The sequence below is a fragment of the Sus scrofa genome, chromosome X (genome assembly GCF_054392235.1).
Source record: "Sus scrofa isolate SSC_HxYL_T2T_F1_AM1 chromosome X, Sscrofa_HxYL_maternal_Yorkshire_Landrace_v2.0, whole genome shotgun sequence".
Taxonomy (NCBI): Eukaryota; Metazoa; Chordata; class Mammalia; order Artiodactyla; family Suidae; genus Sus; species Sus scrofa.
The window spans coordinates 8,147,708-8,161,059 of NC_139401.1; the positions used below are offsets into that span (position 1 = coordinate 8,147,708).

The following is a 13,352-nucleotide window of genomic DNA, read 5'->3' on the forward strand; positions in this document are numbered from 1 at the left end:
AGGCTGCACTACATTCATGGGGGAGCAGGGGGCAGCGTTCAGAGATGGGAGGGAGTGAGAGAAGAGTTTGGATGGAGAGGCTCAAGCACAGCAGGCAGCCTGAGCAGAGAACTGGGATGGGAGTCGAGGGCTTTGGTGAGGAGAGTAAGAGCTGCAAATAGGCCAGTGATGACTGAGAGAGAGAGAGGGCGAGGGAGAATCAGCCAGACAGAAGACCTACGCACAACAAAGACAGAACAAGGCATGTGTGTGTCTGTGTGTGTCTGAAGAGAGAGAACGACAAATAGAGACATCAAGAATGATGTCACCCTTGCATCAAAATATTGTTCTTTTGTTTTGTTTTCTTAGGGCTACACCCATGGCATAAGGAACTTTCCAGGCTACTGCTCGAATCAGAGCTGCTGCTACTGGCCTGTGCCACAGCCACAGCTGCACCAACTCCCAGCCAACTCTGCAACCTACACCACAGCTCACAGAAACACTGGATCCTTAACCCACTGCACGAGGCCAGGGATTGAACCCGTGTCCTCATGGATGCTGGTTGGGTTACTTACTGCTGAGCCACAACGGGAACTCCCTCAAAATATTCTTGATTGGAACAAGGAAGGTTTCCATGGAGAAAGTGGACCCTTTTGCTTGGCGCACACTCTATTGTATCAGCAGAGAATGGACACCCAGTTATATGATGATAAAAGGTATCTGATCTTGTGGTGGTGTCCTGTGGAAGTTGTAAGGGAGCATAAAGTGCGTATGTGTCATCAGTCAGATGCAGCAGTCGTTTTCTGGTTCTTAGGGTGACCCTGTGTAGACTGGAACAGGTCTCCAGAGAGAGACCCTGGCGTTGAAATTCCTTCGACTCCTAGTTGCAGTGATTGAATGCCCGACACCTGTCAGATGTAGGGAGGACCCAGGGACAGGAAGGATCCTCAGGTAATTTCCCTCCAAGGCGTGTCTGTTGATCAGTGAGAGGCAGGGGGCAATAAGACACCTTTCTGAAACGAGAGCTTTGAATGACCCTGGGGTTCCTTTCAGGGGGACGTCACAGCTGACTGGGGACAAACAGGCTCTGTCGGGAGTTAAAAGCTGAGCGGGATGGGAAAGGAAGCAACATTTCCACAGGTCTCGTAGGAGCCAGGATTCAAAACAGGAGAGGACTGGGCAGTCTCACTGGTGTGAACACGGGCTGAACACAGGTGAGGGCAGAGGACTAGCGTTGGAGGCTGGGGCACCTGTGGACAGATGAGCACTGGTGGCTCAGAGCTGGAGGAGCGTGATTTGGGGCAGTGCTCAGAAGTGGGGTTTGCATCCTCCTTACAAGGAGTGTCAGTAACTCGATAGAACAGAAGCAAAGCTCAGCCCCCAGAACAGAGACCCAGGCATTGAGAGGGACCCCAGACACGATGATGTCCTGCAGCTGTGCTGTCCAGTACCGGTGCCTGTGACCGTCAGCAGGGCCCCTATCTGTCCTGTCCTGTATGGTAACCACTGGCCACAGGTGGCCTTTGACCCCTTGGCATGTGGGCACAGGGATGGAGAACCTCGATGTTTGGTTTCATTTAAGTTTAATTCACTTACAAAGAAATGAAATAGCCATAGGTAGCTCCTGGGAATGGACTAACCCAGCTGTATAAGGTTATAGAGTGACATAGAAAGCTTGTAAAACACGTGAAATGATATAAGCTAGCTTTTGGCCCTTTGAGGTTAAGACATTTATCGTTTCCCGTTTCTGACATCATTGGGCACTGTCTGCCTTACTGGGAAGCTGGATGTGTAGAACCTTGTTGAGGATGCTCGAGAGGGTGTCATGGCCCAGGCATCTCTGGCCTCATCGGCTCTGGCATTTCACGGGGTGTGTTTTTCCATCTGTTACAGTTACCTGACCAATTTTAATTGAACGTTTTCGTGTCGTGTTTCTCAAGTGCCCGCAACCTTTTAAAATGCTTGGCCTGATGGCAGCTCATTTTCGAGAGCAGATTTCTTTTTCGGGTGGCTGAGAGGAGGCAGCTCCAAAAAAGTCATTTCATGCTTGGAGATGTGTGCTGCTGGCACGGACGTTGGCCGTGGGCACAGCCGTCAAGGCCAGGACGTGCCTGCACAGAGAAAGGTCAGCACAGCGAGAGGAGAAACGTCCCCTGAGAGCTGGGAGGTCAGCGCTAGAGCCGCAGGGACAGGGGAGGCTTTTTAAGAAAAACCCCACCAAAGCAGGGAGTCCACACCAGAGGGAAGCCCTTCCCATGTACCCGTGGAAGGAGACTGAGAAGTTAGGTATCATCTCTGAGATGGGGCCTCCTCTTGTGTACACATAACCCAGGGTAGCGGATCAGAAAACACTGTTGACCCCATCCCACTCTGTATCAGCCTTCAGGAGCCCAGGGTCTAGAGAGAACCCAGGTGGACAAAGCAGTTGTGTTGACATGAGAAGAAATGACCTCTGTGCCATGTTGGAGGAAAGCCATAATTCTGTTCTCTCCAAGGGTACCCAGAATAGGGAAGGAACAAACCCTGTCAAATTCAAAGAAGACGTGACCTCCCCCCAACACCCCCAAAGACAGGACGCCCAGCTGGCAGTTGGTGGATGAGAATCCACAAGTGTCTAGGTGCAGTCTGAGATGTTTCTGGCTTCCATGGGCTTTTTAAGGAAAACAAGCTAGTTATTTCTGTGTTCTACATTCGCAAGTCAAACGATGAAAAGAATTAAGATCTCCTAGATGGTGTAACAAGGAGAATTTCTATCAAAATCATATTTTTTTTAACGTAGCACTAATTTTGTGTTTTAAAAATTAATGTATTCATTTACAGGTGCACAACAATCACCACAACCAAATTTTACAGCATTTCCATCCCCAACCCCCAGCCCATCCCCCCACCCACACCTGGTCTCCTTTGGAAACCATACGTTTTTCAAAGTCTTGTGAGTCAGTATCTGTTCTACAAAGAAGCTCATTGTGTCCTTTTTTTCGATTCCACATGTAAGTGATAGCATTTGATGTTGGTGTCTCATTGTCTGACCGACGTCACGTAGCGTGGTCATTTCTAGGTCCATCCATGTTGCTGCACATGCCGTTATTTCTTTCCTGTTAATGGCTGAGTAATATTCCTTTGTGTGTATGTACCATAGTTTTTTTTGTTAATTGAGGTATAATTGACATGTAACATTATATTCATTTCAGGTGTGTATCATAATTCAGTACTTGGGTACACTGTAAATGATCGCCAGAATAAGGCTCACTACCAACCATCACCATACAAAGTTACAGGATTTGTGTGTGTGTGTGTTTGATAAGGACTTAAAGATTGATTCTCTGAACAACTTGCTACTCTGCAAAGAATAGACTTGTGGAGTTCCCGTCGTGGCGCAGTGGTTAACGAATCCGACTAGGAACCATGAGGTTGCGGGTTCGGTCCCTGCCCTTGCTCAGTGGGTTAACGATCCGGCGTTGCCGTGAGCTGTGGTGTAGGTTGCAGACGCAGCTCGGATCCCGCGTTGCTGTGGCTCTGGCGTAGGCCGGTGGCTACAGCTCCGATTGGACCCCTAGCCTGGGAACCTCCATATGCCACGGGAGTGGCCCAAGAAATAGCAAAAAGACAAAAAAAAAAAAAAAAAAGAATAGACTTGTGGTTGCAGGGGTGGGGGGTGGATTGGGAGCTTGGGGTTAATAGATGCAAGCTATTGCCTTTGGAATGGATTAGCAATGAGATCCTGCTGTGTAGCACTGGGAACTAGGTCTGGTCACTTGTGACAGAGCATGATAATGTGAGCAAAAGAATGTATACATGTATGTGTAACTGGGTCACCATGCTGTACAGTGGGAAAAAAAATGTACTGGGGAAATAACAATTGATTACAATCTAAAAAAAATCAAAAGTTGGCTATCATGTACAGCATGGTGACAACAGTTAATGATCTTGTTTCTTTACTGACAATCCATCTACAGAGGAAGGCTTTTCTGTCCACACTGACTGCACGTCATATACAGAGCCTGAGAGGGGCTGGCGAGAAGCTCTGCCAGGAGGATGTGCTTTCCCTAAGAAATGGCTGGTATAGAAAACAGAACAGAATGAATTTGATGTGATGATGCTTTGCTCTCCTGGAGTCACCAGAGGACCTGCATGTACATGAACTTGTGTAGTGCTTTTCCCAAATAGAGCCTCGACAGGGAATGGTGACTCCACCGCAGCCTAATGTTAGCCTTTAGCAAAATCATCCTGAGCCATCGACACGGAATGTAAAATCTCCATCACAGAGACCACTCGAAAGAAAGTAAAGAACAGAGAGCCTTCCTACTTGCCCGCATGTATCCCTCACAAGCATTCTATTTTAATAAATCTATTTCTTGCCTAGCAAAAGAAAGAAAGAAAGCAAGGACAGCCACCGCATTTGTACTCCCAGTTCAACCTTCTCTGTGTCTCTGATGAGATCAGAAGCCCTGGTCTGTGCGGGGACCTGCTCTGTGTCTCAGACGAGATCAGAAGCTCTGGTCTGTGTAGGGGACCTGCCCCATTTCTCAGATGAGATCAGAAAGCTCCGGTGTGTATGGGGAGACTGCTCCCTATATCAGACGGGATCAGAAGCTTTGGTCTGTGTGGGGCTCCTATTGGGCTCCACCCGCAGAGGGTGCCAAGCCTGAACTCGTTGCTGTGCGAATGCTTGGCTTTGCTGGATACGGAGCGGCTCCTTCCGCCAGGAGCTTAGCAGGAGTAAAAGGAGCACTTGCAACATTTGGTAACTTCCACTCACGCTGCGGTTCTCAGAAAAAGGTAATTTTAGTTTTGGAAGAGGTTTCCAGCGTTGATGTTTGTGGATGAGCCTCTGAAAGCGCAGCCTCCCCTGGTCTGCCTGGTAGAGCGTATGGAGCATCAGCCTTGCTGTGCACACAGCTGGGCTCCTGCTGCTTACGTACATAGCGGCTCCTTCGGCACTGCCGCGTCCTTTCTTCCGTTAACTTTTCATTTGTCTGGCGTACCCTGGGGCATCAAGCCATTTGTGGTTCTCCCCACACAAGACCCTTGAACCCACATCAGTGCTCAGTCAAATAAGATTCATGCCTGAGGCTGGGACGTGCTCATGTCCCCTTGCATCAGGGCTGAGTGTCCCAAGGGGAGACCCAGTTGCACTTAGGAGGAAGGTGGGGGGATGAGTTGGCTGATGAGAGGACTTTCACCCCTGTGTCCCTTGGAAGGAATTCAGCAGAGAGACCAACATGGTGAAGCAGGTGCAGAGTTTATTAAAAGCCCAGTACGGTGAAAGAGCACAGGGGCAACCTCGCAGAACGAGCTGCATGTAGTAAAGGGGCTTAGACCGCTATTCTATTGTGGGGGTGTTGTCGGGGCTGTCAGGGGTGGGAGGGTGTTGTCCTTAGCCAGCTATCTTGTTGGTACCCATGTTCCGTCTGACTCAGGCTCCTTCCCGCTGTGCATGTGCGTCTTTTAGCCACATTGTATCTCAGTGTGAAGGCCTCTGGGAGGTTGGCAGGAGACATGATGGGCTGGCGACCCCTCTCCTCCTAGGCCCCTCCCTAGAGGGAGGGCCTTCTCTGCGCATGGAGCAGGCGTGGAAGTCCCTCTCACCCAGAGGAGGGTGAGAGGAAGTCAGGACCATCTTGTCTGTCACCTGACCAGGGCCTCATGCTCCTGCAGGTGTCTTATCTTGGACAGTCAGGGAGAGACTGGCTGCAGCCACCCAGCCGGGGGCCCAGGGCTCTCCGACCTCAGCAAAAGGCTAGCAGGCGGATCAGGGATGGGCAGTACAGAAGGTGGTTGAATTATTTCCCTCAGGGGCCTATCTGCCAGATTCCTTGTTTTCTCCCTAGTCGGAATACCACCCTTTTCTCTGCACAAAATATAATTGTGGTAACACAGTGTCTTTTGCAACATAATTAGCTCACTCTCCCATTGGAATGCAGAGCTGCAGAAGCAACATGGCTGTGGAAGTGAATCACTCGCAGGTGACTAGCATGCCCTGAAATGAGAGTGAGGAGGAAGGGGGACAGGGAGCGAAACTGCTGTTGTCTGTGGGAATTGAGTTGATGGACACCTGCGAACATTGGACCTAAAAAGTCAGATACGTGTGTAAGGACATTTGACAAAGGACAAATAAATAACGTGAGTTGTCATCATGTAGGAAATTTTCAGGAATTGAAATCCTTTTTTACATTTAAGGATTTCTCCTTTTTTCAAATGCATTATTGTCATACCACAACATGTCTGCTGACCACCATAACATGGCATTAAGAATTTTTGCTTCTTGAAGGAGCCAGATACCTATGTTGGCATGAAATCATCGGGAATTCTTTGTAGTTCATAAGGCAACATCATACCGCCACCATTCTTAACTAACAAGAGTTATTAACACATGTGTGGGAAGAAGCTGAATGTTTTCGTCAGTGGCATTGGATAGCAGCGTAATTGTTCTATCTGAATCCAGGGTGCTTTCAGTGCTGTTAGAAGCAGATCATTTTCTAGAAACACAAAAAAAGAGCAGGGATGAATTTCAGTGTCCCTGCTCTAATCAGCAGAGACCAAACTGCTTTACTTCAAATGCTTGGAATTCAGGAAAAATGTCTGCTCATGTGCTTCAAGAGTTCTTTTTTCTAGATTTAATCTTACAGCTGCTTAGGAGGAGAAATGAAAGGTAAAATGTCAGTAGGTGTATTTTCAAATTTCTTCAAGCGTGATTTCTCTGTTTATGTTTCATTATCCGGAGAATAAAGTTTTCGTGCGTTCTTCACATTCCCTTGTATATTTTTCTGAGATTGATAGGCTGGGAGGATGGAGGAGCATGTGGGTCCTGCAGCTGGAGATTTTGGAGATTTTGGACTAGACAGCAGGGTAGCGGAAACTGAGGCTGACAGTTCCTTCTTCCAGCGTCCGTTTGTGATTTATCAGTCACGTGCCCTCACAGGTTCCTTTTCAGGTGTCTATAGGACCATAGGTGTGGTAGGCTTGACCAGGGAGAGCCGTGGATGTGAAAAAGGCTGGAGAAATGGCACCAGCGTCGTTTAACGTAGCTGCCAGACAGACAGGTGCACTTCCCTGTGAGGGTGGCACAGACACAGTCTAGGGGGCCAGACAGGCGTGTGGAAAGAGGTTAAAGGGACAGATTTCCCCCCAACCTCTCAAAATCCATTGTGTCATTGACGCACGCTCTTCTTGTTGCTGTGGAGTGAACTGGGCATCTTCCTTTGCATATCCCTGTGCAGGGCTGATCAAATTCTGATGGGACACTTGATGGCCTCACAGAGAAAGCAAGTGGGGAGATGGATGAGATAATTGTATAAGGAAGGAGATGGCTGTAGCGGCTTCCCGTAACCCTTGCCCGATCAGTGGTATCTGAAATGGAGAGCAAGGAGGCACCACTTGGAGGGGTGTGGTTGAGCCTTCTGGGGAGATGAAAGGGAGGTGAGACCTGAAAGAGCCAAAGCCGACACAGGAATAAGGGAGTCAAGGTCTGGGGAGTGAGGAGAACTTCCAACATTTTCCCTGGGTGATGGCAGTGTAATTGACATAGAAGGTCGTGTAAGGTCAGGGTGTACAGAGTGTTGATGTGGTGACAGACAGGTGACAGGTGCAGTATGGTCGCCCCTGTAGGTGAGCTCACACTTCCATCACGTCTTAGACATCCGTGCCTATTTTGTGGTGAGAACAATTGGCCGTCAACTCTCTTGGCAACGTTCAAGTACATCATCCAGAATTAATCATAGTCACAACACTCTGCATTATAGAAATTCAAGGGAAGGAAGTTAGTACCGTTGCTTGCTGCGAGTGGCTCCCGTGATAACTGAACTAGGATTTTACCAAAGGAGGTCTTCTGCCTGGTTCTTGTCTGAGAAGGGGCTGTGAAGTAGATGGAGGTGTCACGCGAGGGTTCGATGGGTACTTTTGGTGGCATTCTCTGGTGTTGGAATTGGCGCTCTCCCTCGCTCTCGCTTTTTTTTTCTTTTTTTTTTTTTTTTTTTGGTCTTTTTAGGGCCCCACTGCGGCATATGGAAGTTCCCAGGCTAGGGGTCCAAGTGGAGCTACAACTTCTGGCCCACACCAGATCCAAGCCACCTCTGTGACCTACACCACAGCTCATGGCAACACCGGATCCTTAACCCACTGAGTGAGGCCAGGGATCGAACCCATGTCCTCATGGCTACTAGTCACGTTCATTACCACTGAGCCATGATGGGGACTCCCATGGCGGTCTCCTATGTGCTCTTTTGCGTGTTAATTCACCTTGGCACACTGCTGAAAGTAGCTCCGTGGAAACTTCATGCGAGAAGAGTGACTTCCTGAATCCATGCTGTCTCCAGGGTGTACCCACAGTTCAGGGGCTGTGAGAGAGGTCATGAAGAAACCACATTCCTTTTAAATATGTTTGAAATAGATTTTTCAGACAAAGATGTTGCTTAATCACATTGCCCATAGCAAGAGAGGTTTGGGGCTTCAGAAATGTTGAGGCCGGCTGGGTGGCCACGTGACCCACTAAGCAATTCATGAGACTTTGGTTTCGGCAGGTACCTTCTGCAGTGAGGAGTGTATCATGTTGTAGGTGAAAATGGCAAGACTGGGAAATAGACTGGTTGCAGGACCAACCATGAAACGTGCCCTTTGTCTGCAGCATGTGGTTTAATGATGTTGGTGCCGCGTTCAGAACTGGTTTTATCGTGCTCCGAATTCTTTGGCGTCTTCAGAAATAATCTTTGAACCCATCTTTTATCGGGTATTCATCTCTCCCAGCAATTAAGATGCTGGGGCATAGCTTGAGGTCAGTCATTTGAAGCAAATACTCCAGTGCATTTGACAAAATGCTCCAATTAGCGCATGAATCAGCTCCTATCTCCCCACAGCTCCCCGTCCCCACGGCCATTAAAAGAAAGTCATTGCACAGTACTCTGTTTATACAGGTATTTCCAAAATATGAACTTAGCGTGACCTTGGTACTCAGCAGATAATGAGAACCATTATGTAACTGAGAACATATTATAAAAATATACAGAAGACAGACAAGTCATAACTTGTGCAAAGGCCAATTCTTTCATTAGAGCAGCGTTTTTCTCATTATTTGCTGCAATAAATAAATACTGAAGCCAAGAATAACTAACTTCTTTAAAATGAGTAAAATGGCCAACTCCCCCAACTAATACATCTTCCAATAAGGGGTGAGGTTGAAAGCTCTGTATCATGCGTCACAATGAATAGATAGAAAGCTCGAGTTTGCACTTGGGTAAAGAAAACAGAATGATTTTATACAGTGTCTCGTAGTGGTTGTAGCGCCACCATTTTTCATGTGAACAGAAGCCTTTGGCCTCTTGATCTGGTGCAGACTTGGGAATTCACTGTGGGTACTGGGGTGAAAGGCTAAAGCCCTCCTGGGGATGCCTGGGGCAGGAGCTGTGGAAGCACGTGTTGGGCAAAGTGGCAGCAGGAGCGCCCCCACTCAGAGCACTTCTGCATAGGATCATGGGGTGTCTGAGAGACCACACTGTACTTAGCTGCAGAAAAGCTCCACTGCCCCTGCCAGAGTCAGACCTCCAGTCCATGGGAGCATGAAGCTTAGGGGATCCCCACTGTGCTTTTGGGGGGGCTTAGGGTTTACCCTAAGATTGGGGTTGTTGCTCAGGAGAGTCCAGCAGGCTGCAAGGCAGATTGATGATCATTTCAAGGTGAAGGCAGGATTTCCCTTAGAAAGAGAATGTGCATGCATTTAAGTTTTTTTAAATTTACCATGCAGATTTTACTTTGCTTCAGTTTTTAAAAATTTATTTTACTTAGATATTTATGTATTTATTTTTATCTTTTTAGGGACAAACCCAGGGCATATGGAAGCTCCCTGGCTAAGGGTTGAATCAGAGCCGTAGCTACTGGCCTACACCACAGCCATAGCAACGCCAGATCCCACCCCCATCTGCGAACTACACCACAGCTCACAGCAACACCGGATCCTCAACCCACTGAGCAAGGCCAGGGATCAAACCCACATCCTCGTGGATGCTAGTCGGGTTGGTTCCCATTGAGCCACAATGGGAGCTCCTAAAAAATTATTTGTTATTGAGAAACTGGTTGATGCCATGATGTAAGTTTCATGTGTATAATAGGTTTCTGCTCTGTGTACACTGCAGGGTGCTTACGCCCCAAATTTAATTTCTCTCTGTCACTGTACACTCACACACTTTGCCCTGTCCCTGTCTTTTAGTAACCACTGCTCTATTCTCTATATCGCTATGTTTGGTTTGTTCATATATTGTGGGTTTTATTTTTGTTTTTTTATATTCCACAGGCAAGTGAAGTCATACAGTATTTGTATTTCTGACTTGTTTCATTTAGCATAACAATCTCAAGGTCCATTCATGTTCCTGCAAAGGGCATTATTTCATTTTCTATGGCTGAGTAATACTCCATCTCACACACACACACACACACACACACACACACACACACACACACACACACACACACACTTACCACATGCTTTTTATCCATACATCTGTCTTTGGGCACCTGGGTTATTTCCACATATTGGCTATTGACTGCACATGTATTTTTTACAGCAGGGTATAAAGATGGAGAGTCCTAGAAAAATGGTCATTTAAACAATGCTGTCTTCCTTTTAAGTGAAGAGTGAATAGTGGTTCTGCTTCTTTGCTTTTTCCACATTAAACTGTTCAGTCTTTGGAATATTGTGGGCCCTTTGTGTATATTTAGAAACATAAAATATTTAGTATCCTCATAAATTTGCTCTGTCACGCTTGGAAGTTTTCTATGAAAACATGAGATGCTTGAAACCCTACATGAAATTCCTGCTGGTTCTTCTAAATCAACTTTGTCGAATAAAATTTAAATGTAAGCCATGGAGTTCCCGTTGTGGCACAGCAGAAATGAATCTGACGAGGAACCAAGAGGTTGCAGGTTCTATCCCTGGCCTCACTCAATGGGTTGAGGATCCGGTGTTGCTGTGAGCTGTGGTGTAGGTTGCAGATGCGGCTCGGATCTGGCGTTGCTGTGGCTCTGGTGTAGGCCAACAGCTGTGGCTCTGATTGGACTTCTGGCCTGGGAACCTCCATATGCTGTGGGTGTGGCCATAAAAAGCAAAAAATAAAAAATTAAAAGTTAAAAAATAAATGTAAGCCATAACTTAAAGTGCCTGTATAATTGTACAAGTCCTAGTAGCCACATTAAAAAGGTAAAAAGATGTCTTCTCAGGCAGTGGAAACAAGCGAAAATGAACAAAGGGGGCTACATCAAACTAAAAAGTTTTTGACATCAAAGGAAATTGTCAACAAACAGTCTAACAAATGGGAGAAGATATTTGTAAATGGTGAATCCAGTAATAGGTTAATATCCAAAATATACAAAGAACTGCTACAGTTCATCATCAAAATGGGCAGAGAACTTGAATAGACTTTTCAAAGAAGACATGCAGGTGGCCAAAAGACACATGAGAAGATAATCAACATCACTAATCAGGAAAATATAAATCAAAACCACAGCAAGAGATCTCCTCATTCTTACCAAAATGACCTAAGAACATCACAGCAAGTGAGGGCAAGAATGTGGGAAAAAATAGAACATGAGTTCACTGTTGGTGGGAATGTAAAGTAGTATAGCCACTATGAAAACCGGTGTGGAAATTCCTCCAAAAGGTAAAATTCCTCCACATATTGGCTATTGACTGCCAATAGAATAGAACTACCATATGGGGGCGGGGGGAAAGGTAAAAAGAACCTAGTGAGATTGATTTAACCTTCTGTTTTATTGAACACAAGGTATCCCAGATTGTTTCAGTTCCACCTGCCGTCATTGTAAAATGTTTCATGAGATAATGGATATTCCACCTTTGTCATGCGTAGTCTTTTGAGATCAGGTATATTTTATACTTCAATGACTTCCAGTTGGGAAGGTGCCACATTTCCGGGGTAAAAGAGCCATGTGTGGCCAGCGACCCCTGCCCTGGACGATGTGGGTCTCCTTGTGGCTGGTGGGGCTGGGCAACGTGGGCGCCTGGACCGGACTGACCTTTGCACTTGCTCAGTATCCCCATTCCTAGACCCGATTCACTGTCTGTAGATTTTATGCCGCTGACATCATGCTGGTCTGTCCCAGCAGGTGCTTCCCTAGCCTTTATGTCTGATCGCAAGCTCTTCACCCAAGTTCTTCCAGTCACCTCAGGCATGTCTCAGAACTACTTGTGGGGTGGAGATCAAATTTTCCAGAGAAATTTTGAGAGGTACTGCTCAGCTCAGGTGTTGCACAGACTGTCCTTCAGTTTGGGTCAGTCCATCCTGCAACATGCAGCAAAATCTTTTTCTGAAAAGAGCCATGGAGTACATATATTCAGTTTCGTAGCACTGTCCAGTTTGGGCAGCTGACACTCAGCTCTGCTGCTGTTGGGTGAAAGCAGCCACAGACACTGGTGCACATGACTGCGTTCTAATAAAACTTTATTCACAGAAATAGGCAGCGGGCCACATTGGTCTATGAGCTGTTGCCCAAAGTCCAATACAGAGGGGCAATTGCCAGACCCAAATGAAGCCTTTCTGAGTCTCTCTGGGAGGGAAGGAGAAAAAGATTAAAAAAGAAATTGAGAGAGATGAGTCAAGTCACATTTCCTTCCATTCCTGAAAAACAACCCATCACTTCTAAGGGCATCTGACCCTAAATAACGTTGCTTTGCCATCTGCGTCTCCTGCGTAATGTGTGTGGTTACCATATAAATCCGGAGAGCGTGGGAGGACACCCCTTCTGAATGCTGTCTTGGACAATAACCTGCTCCACTTGGATGAGCTGTTGTTGCAGGGCTCCTGTGTAGGGACCCAGAAGTACGTGTGGTGGAAAAGGATGCTCAGGTAACGTCAGCCTGAGGGCAGGTGTGTGTGCTCAGTGTGTCGCCAGTGCCCCTCCCTTCCTCCCCGAAGCCCCGTTGGGCAATTTGTATGTGCTTTGCGAGTGAAGTGCATGCTTTGTGTGCTCAGTACCTCAGTGCTACCTTGAAAACAACCACAAAACACCCCCCCCACCACCAGACTCAAATCCTTCTCTGGTTTTTCTATTCTTGTCGGTGTTATTGTTATGATCATCATTAACAACGGAATGACCAAGGCCCTAAAAGAGTGAATGGGGGAGTTCCTGTGGTGGCTCAGTGGTGAAGGAACCCGACTAGGATCTACAAGGATGCGGGTTCGATCCCTGGCCTCGGGGAGTGGGTCAAGGATCGGGTGTTGCCATGAGCTGTGGTGTAGCTCGAAGACGTGGCTCAGATTTGGCATGGCTGTGGCTGTGGCTGGTGGTTGTAGCTGAGATTTGACCCCTAGCTGGGAAACTGGCCCATAAAAAAAAAAAAAAAAAGTGACTTGGTCTGGTGTTTTAGATTG

The 13,352-nt window shown here is 47.1% G+C and overlaps 1 long non-coding RNA gene across 38 annotated transcripts in view; it reads left to right on the plus strand.

Annotated features, from left to right (window-relative positions):
* LOC146394456 (uncharacterized) overlaps window positions 1–13,352 on the plus strand; it is a 541,612-nt gene that overhangs the window by 202,348 nt on the left and 325,912 nt on the right. The gene's annotated exons all lie outside the window — the stretch shown is intronic.